Source organism: Triticum urartu, chromosome 6A (genome assembly GCF_056163025.1).
Source record: "Triticum urartu cultivar PI428250 chromosome 6A, HENAU_Tu73, whole genome shotgun sequence".
NCBI lineage: Eukaryota > Viridiplantae > Streptophyta > Magnoliopsida > Poales > Poaceae > Triticum > Triticum urartu.
The window spans coordinates 528,814,311-528,820,430 of NC_141878.1; the positions used below are offsets into that span (position 1 = coordinate 528,814,311).

At 41.6% G+C, this 6,120-nt stretch overlaps 1 long non-coding RNA gene across 2 annotated transcripts; it reads right to left on the bottom strand.

Annotated features, from left to right (window-relative positions):
• Window positions 1-1,600: 1,600 nt before the first annotated feature.
• LOC125514669 (uncharacterized) lies at window positions 1,601-5,898 on the bottom strand. 2 transcript variants are annotated; one of them, XR_015608727.1, is made up of 5 exons: window positions 3,599-5,898; window positions 3,219-3,375; window positions 3,104-3,142; window positions 2,915-3,008; window positions 1,601-2,403 (listed from the first exon to the last, which is right to left on the bottom strand). It is a non-coding gene; the product is annotated as an uncharacterized LOC125514669 (long non-coding RNA). The 2 variants fall into 2 exon arrangements; XR_007286553.2 differs by having other exon boundaries at window positions 1,601-3,008; window positions 3,599-5,896.
• Between the last annotated feature and the right edge of the window lie 222 nt (window positions 5,899-6,120).

Below are 6,120 nucleotides of genomic sequence, written 5' to 3' on the forward strand. Positions count from 1 at the left end.
GAAAAATCGAGTGAAAGCAAAGATCATCGACAAGAAGGAACCCTACTCTGAGATTGTAAAGAATAATCCGGCAATCACGGAAGAGCAGTTTCAAATATTCAAGGAGGCTTGCGAGGCCGAAGCTGCCAAAAAAAGTCTAAGTACATTAAGGGACTTCAAGAGAGGAACATTGGGAGCCACCACCTCGGAAGCCGTGGTTACGACGGAAAGAGGTCCAAATGGGCCAAGGAGGACGCGGAAGCCGCGAGTCTAGGCATCCTAGACCCCTTGGCGGATTTCACCGTCCCGCAGGAGCGTGACGTCCTCACGGCCCGGCACCGTTGGGACCCAGTGAAGAAGGTTTACGAGACAAAACCGGTCATTACGGAGTTCATGAGACTGCTGGTAATTTTAGTTTCTGATCAATTCGACTGCACACGTTAGTCATACTTGTACAAATGCCCGTGCGTTGCAACGGGCGAAAAAATTTAAACACCCTCTGTGTGGCATTACGCAACACTTCTTATATCGAGTGTTGGCTAACTCCAGAAAGAAGTTTACAAGCATAGCATTTTGGACAATAAAAATCGGATGTCAAGAAGCCACCCTAATGGTATTCGTCAAGACCTAATTCAGCTCCACACTTTCATGCCATGAAAGAGTAGTTCTGCATGGAATAGTCTTTCAATTGATTTTATTTTTTCTTGTTCAGAAAAACACGATTTTGTTTTCAAAAAGGTGTTTTTTTGCAATTTTTCAGAACATTTTTTTAAAATTGATTCAATTTTTTGGCGATGAACACTTTTTTGGAAAATTATATTTCATTTGTATTTGTTTTTGCACTGTTTTTGCACCTGACCGATACACACACAGACAACAATACCTTTTCTGTTACTAAAAGAAAGAGAGACTCACGATCTCAATCTCCCTCGAGATTACGTTATTAGGGGTGTTGTATATGTATATTACGTTGCCCTCTGGAAGGGTTGTGGGATAGGAAGAGGCGTACGATGAAGTTTGACTGAGTGCTTTATTCTGGAATTTGAAACATATTCTTTGAGTGTTTAATTATTGCTACCCATGAATGATACCCCATCCATTCCAAATTATAGGGAGTTCTAACTTATTTCTTAATCGGATGTATATAGATGTTTTTTTATGTGTTTCTTCACTCATTTCAGTTCGTATGTAGTCTTTATAAAAATATTCAAAACATCTTATATTAGTGAACGAAGGAAGTACACTATTGTAACCTTTATATATGAATCTTAATGAACTTCCTGCATGCTCACAAAAAACATGATTATTCCCTGTATCTATTTTCAAATGGGTCTATCTTTTAGACTCTCCATATTTTGAAATTGATTACTATAATACATTAGAAATTTTAGAAATTAATGAGCCCCAATGACAATTGAGAATTAAATTATTTTTATATAAGTGAATCCTCTCAATTTGGACATGCCCTGAACTGGGTACTTGGAAGCTATACCTGAATCAAATCATAACACGAGGTAAATATAGGATGGTAGTGGTGCGAGTCATTATCATTTCTCATAAACACAACGACTGATTATTTGCACAACAAAATTAATAAAGCACTATTGTGTAGGTACATAAGTAAAGAGAACATGCGAGCGCCATTGGGTTATTTTCTGAATGAAAGTCTGCTGACAAAAATAATCAAACCCTGACCATCCCATGCAGAATGAGTAAATGGGCAATCTCTGGTAACATCACAAGATTTGTTAACTTTGACATGAACAAACCCTTCAACACCGAGTAGCATATAATCCAATCACGAAAAAAAACACATAGCTAAGCAACCCAGAACGTGTGATGCCTTTATTTTGCATGTGGACTCATATCAAATATAGCCGGTGCAGCGCAGAGCATCTGAAGATATTGAACCCATCCCGCTCACTGCGGCATACAAAAATTTGTTGGCAATCGACGGCGGTCATCTCTTGTCCGATGGCTCAATCCTGACCACTTCTCCTGTCATCAAGTCACCACAGCTTCGCAGGCATGAAGTTTCTCAAGAAAACATAGGAAGGTAAGTAAAATAGGACAAACATGAAGACACGGTTATAACTCATGGCAATATGATATAATAAATGGATGTAGCATTCCAACTATATCGAGAAGGCCAATGCATAATTATAGGTGCATGAAAAAGTTTGATCACCAAACTACTGATATAGAAATCCCGTGAAATATACTGCCTGCTGTTAGACCCCTGGAACAATTAGACATATAAAATAGAGAAGAAGCGAAAAGGCAGCGCTGCATATCTGTTGCAAAGAAAGCAACCATGCATGCATGAAGTACCATCGATGCCATGCACACCACCACCATGGCACCATGATCACCATGAAGCATCATCCACCATGCCATAAATATCTGATCATCGAGAAGCACAACCTAAAACATTGAATGAATGGAGCATTACAGCCCAAGAGGTAGAATAACACGTACCTTCACAATGTTGTTCTAAGCATAGTGGAAATGCCATGCAAACTAACTAAAGCATGTTAAACACTCGATAAAGAAATCCCTAGTAAAAAGTATATCATTCGATATACGTACACATGTATAACGTTAGAGGCACTTGATCCTTGGCAAGTAGTACATGGGAACATCAGGAGAAGAAGGGAAAGTTGGAAAACATGACCGGCCTGTATTACCAATTCATGTGCGCTTGTAAAAGAATTAGTGAGTTCAATGTGGCCCATCCTTCCAGATATAGAAAATATCTGTCGATATTTTAAATAACCAATAAATTTATCTGGATCATGCAGCATAAAATTGAAGCCCATTAAGATTATGAATAATGCACAGATGGAAAGCCTACAATGGATTTAACACACAAACATCTGAAAACTGCTACTGTCCTCCCCAACATATATTCAATAGCAGATGTAGCAAAGGTTACCTTTGACTGCAAAAACGTTTGCTTTTACTGGAAATTGTTGAGTTCCTCCACCACATATGTACACATGCAGCTATCCGAAGTGAAATTCTGTTTTCTGTAGCACTCAAAGTATCACAAAAGACATTTAATGATGTCAGTTTTTTTTCTTGAAGAGACCAAGGGGAATAAGGTTGAGAAGGGAGGACATACATGATACATCATCCAACGGCTGCAAAAAATGAATACCACCTGGTAGAAACAAATCACACATTTAAACGTCTAAGCAAAGCAGGACATGCAACAAAAAATCCAAAGAGAATAATACCATGGCTTTAATGCTCCAATCACTATTCAGGGGTCTTGTATCAGGCATGCTGCTGCTAGTGTCACCACTCCTGTCAGATTTTTCTGGGCTTCTCCCAGCTGATTACTCAGGAATGGATGCCCCAACTTTTTTGTTCACTGTTTCCTCAAAATGATTCCTGCACTCTCCAAAACAAAATTATTATAAGTTTAAGCAAGTCATAATTAACTTCAAGTTTAGAAGATCAGCACTGCTAAGCTTTTCACTAATGTATTGCAGGAGATGCAGCAAAAATAAACCAATGCAAATTAAGGATCTCAATCATCTCAGACCAAGTACATGAAGCACTCCGATGAAGCAAATATGCCAAACCACGAATCGTATAGGTCAAGAAGCTTTACTCATGTCCACCAATGGCGCCTCACTGACGACCTCGCCTGGTGGTTGGTGCCATTGTAGTCTGCAGGAGCAATCATCATCACACGCAACTTCTGATCTAATTAATCAGAGTGCTCTTTCTCATCTAGCTGAAGAATCTCTCCCCCTGAAAAAAACTATACAAACTCCCTAAGTAAAAGAAAACCAAAGGCATAGACATAAACAATTTTTTCCCTGTCAACTGAAGCTCAATGGTAAAAGCAACTTCTGGTCTAATTAATTAAAGTGATCTTTGTTATCTAGCTGAAGAATCTCTTGCCCTGAAAAAAGAACTGTATGAACTCCCTAAGCGAAAGAAAACCAAAGGCACATATAGAAAGAATTTCTTCCCTGTCAATTGAAGTTCGACAGAAAATGATACCTTCGACCAATCAATTATTGTCCAATGCCTTTGAAGAACTATTGCTACCTCGGGCCCTCAACTTTGTCCACCTACTGATTTCTTCTATGGCTCAGGAGCATGCATTCTTCTACGGATTGGTCACATAGGAACAAAAAAATGGATCCCAAGACTTAGCAGGCACAAGTTATCTTTGGGAAAATAAATGGGTTCCACAAGCTCAGAAGAGGCATAAACGTACGAAAACAATCAGAAACTGTATGTGGTCAACAAAGGACATTCAAGTATCCATGATCTCATGACAAAAAAGTATCCATCATCTCGGGACAAAGCAAATACAGTCAGTTGCTAGATCCATGAATAGCTCATTATCACTGAAGAATTAAGGAGTCAACATGAACTACGTAAAGCAGGGCAGACCAAAAAGCATGCCAGATTAGAAGGATCCCCTAAACAGTGCATTGGGTGATAAGAAATGTATCATCTGCATGGAGTGAAAATAGACTTAATGCAAACCTTTGAACTGAAAATCTACACGGATACACTTTTAAGACAAATGTAGTGGAATACATGTGAGCTTTATATAGATGTACCAAACCAAGTTGAATACCAACATAAACCAACTCTCATCGCCCCTCGCCTGTAACTCTGTACATAACTGTAGCATTCTGTTGCTTAACAAAATTAATGATTGCTTGTAAGCCTGCAGATGCTACACCCATAAAAGAAAAAGTGGGCAGTTCTCACAAATCTCGGCAGGGTGTAACCATCAATGTTGAGCCTCCTTCAATATATGCACCAGCTTTGTTCATAAGTAATTGAAATGTGAATTTAAATTCATTATAATAAAAAATGAGTCACCCAAAAGTGGATTTCAAAAGATTCACATGGAAATGTCATGAAGATTGCTTCCCAATATTCAGAAACTGAAGCATGTATCATCATCAATTCACTTACACAATTCAATTTTATATTTCAGGGTCATTTGGACACATCAACGGAACACCAATTAGTTATATAAGGTTCATGTTTGCATAGATAAACCACAACTCCTAGAAGTGCAAGGCATCAGAAATTTATCTGCAGAACACTGAGACCCCAAAGCAGGTTGCTAAATATTGAAAATATCCATAGCTAAATTGTCTAACTTTCTGACACATTATCCACTGAATTCCTGTACAATTCCAACAACTGCATCCAGCAGCAGCACCCGCATCCATCCAAAATCTCCTTTGAATACAACCATGCGCAGAAATAATCGCTAGTGTGTAGCTCAGATCAACACTAAACTAGATGAGGCTCCAATTTCAACCAGAGAAATCTAATCAAAGGTAGCAAATTAATGGGGAAGTGAGAGGGGATGTAGCTTACGTGTGACCTGAGGGGATAAGGCACGCGAGGGGAACGGACGAAGGCCGACCAAGGCGACGACGGAACGTCGCTCCCTTGCTCGACCCCGAGTGCCTCCAACCGCGATTGAGGAGAGCTCCCTCGATCCCCGACGCCTCCACGCACCCGAGCCCCACCTAGCGCCGATGGTCGGCGAGCCACCAGCGAGCAGCAGCAGCAGCAGGACCGCTGCCGCACCTCACCGCTCTCTTCTTTCTCCCTCCGGCCTTCCATCTCCTTCCTCCCGTCCTCCCTTTTCTCTCCCACTTGTCTCTCTCTTCTCTCGCAGGTACCCGACGCCATGGCGCGCCGGCCAGCCGTCGTGCTCCAAGCTCCGGCCGCCTTCCTTCCCGATTCGCCGCCCCCGCTCCATTCCCCACCGGATCCGTCGAGATCCGGTAGTTCCTCGTCCACCGCGCCACCGCAAGCCCCTGCAAGGCCGCCGGCGGTCTCGTCTGCGTCGGGGGCGACGCCCCGGCCCTTCCCTCTCGCCCACCCACCCGCCTTCTCCACTAAAAGGATCACGGGTTGAATACACCAAACTGCAGGGCCTTTTTTGCAAGAATGAAGCGTTTTCCCAGACCCACTCAAAAAGGGACTGCGGGTTTCATTATCCAAAAGTACAGAGACGTTTCTGCAAAAAAGCACGACGTGCGACCAGAAGCAATCGCTGGTTTATTAGTAGGTAAAGATTTGTAAACGATCCTTGTGCCGTCTCTGGCATTGGCCAGGCCCAAGTGGAACACTTCATTCAAC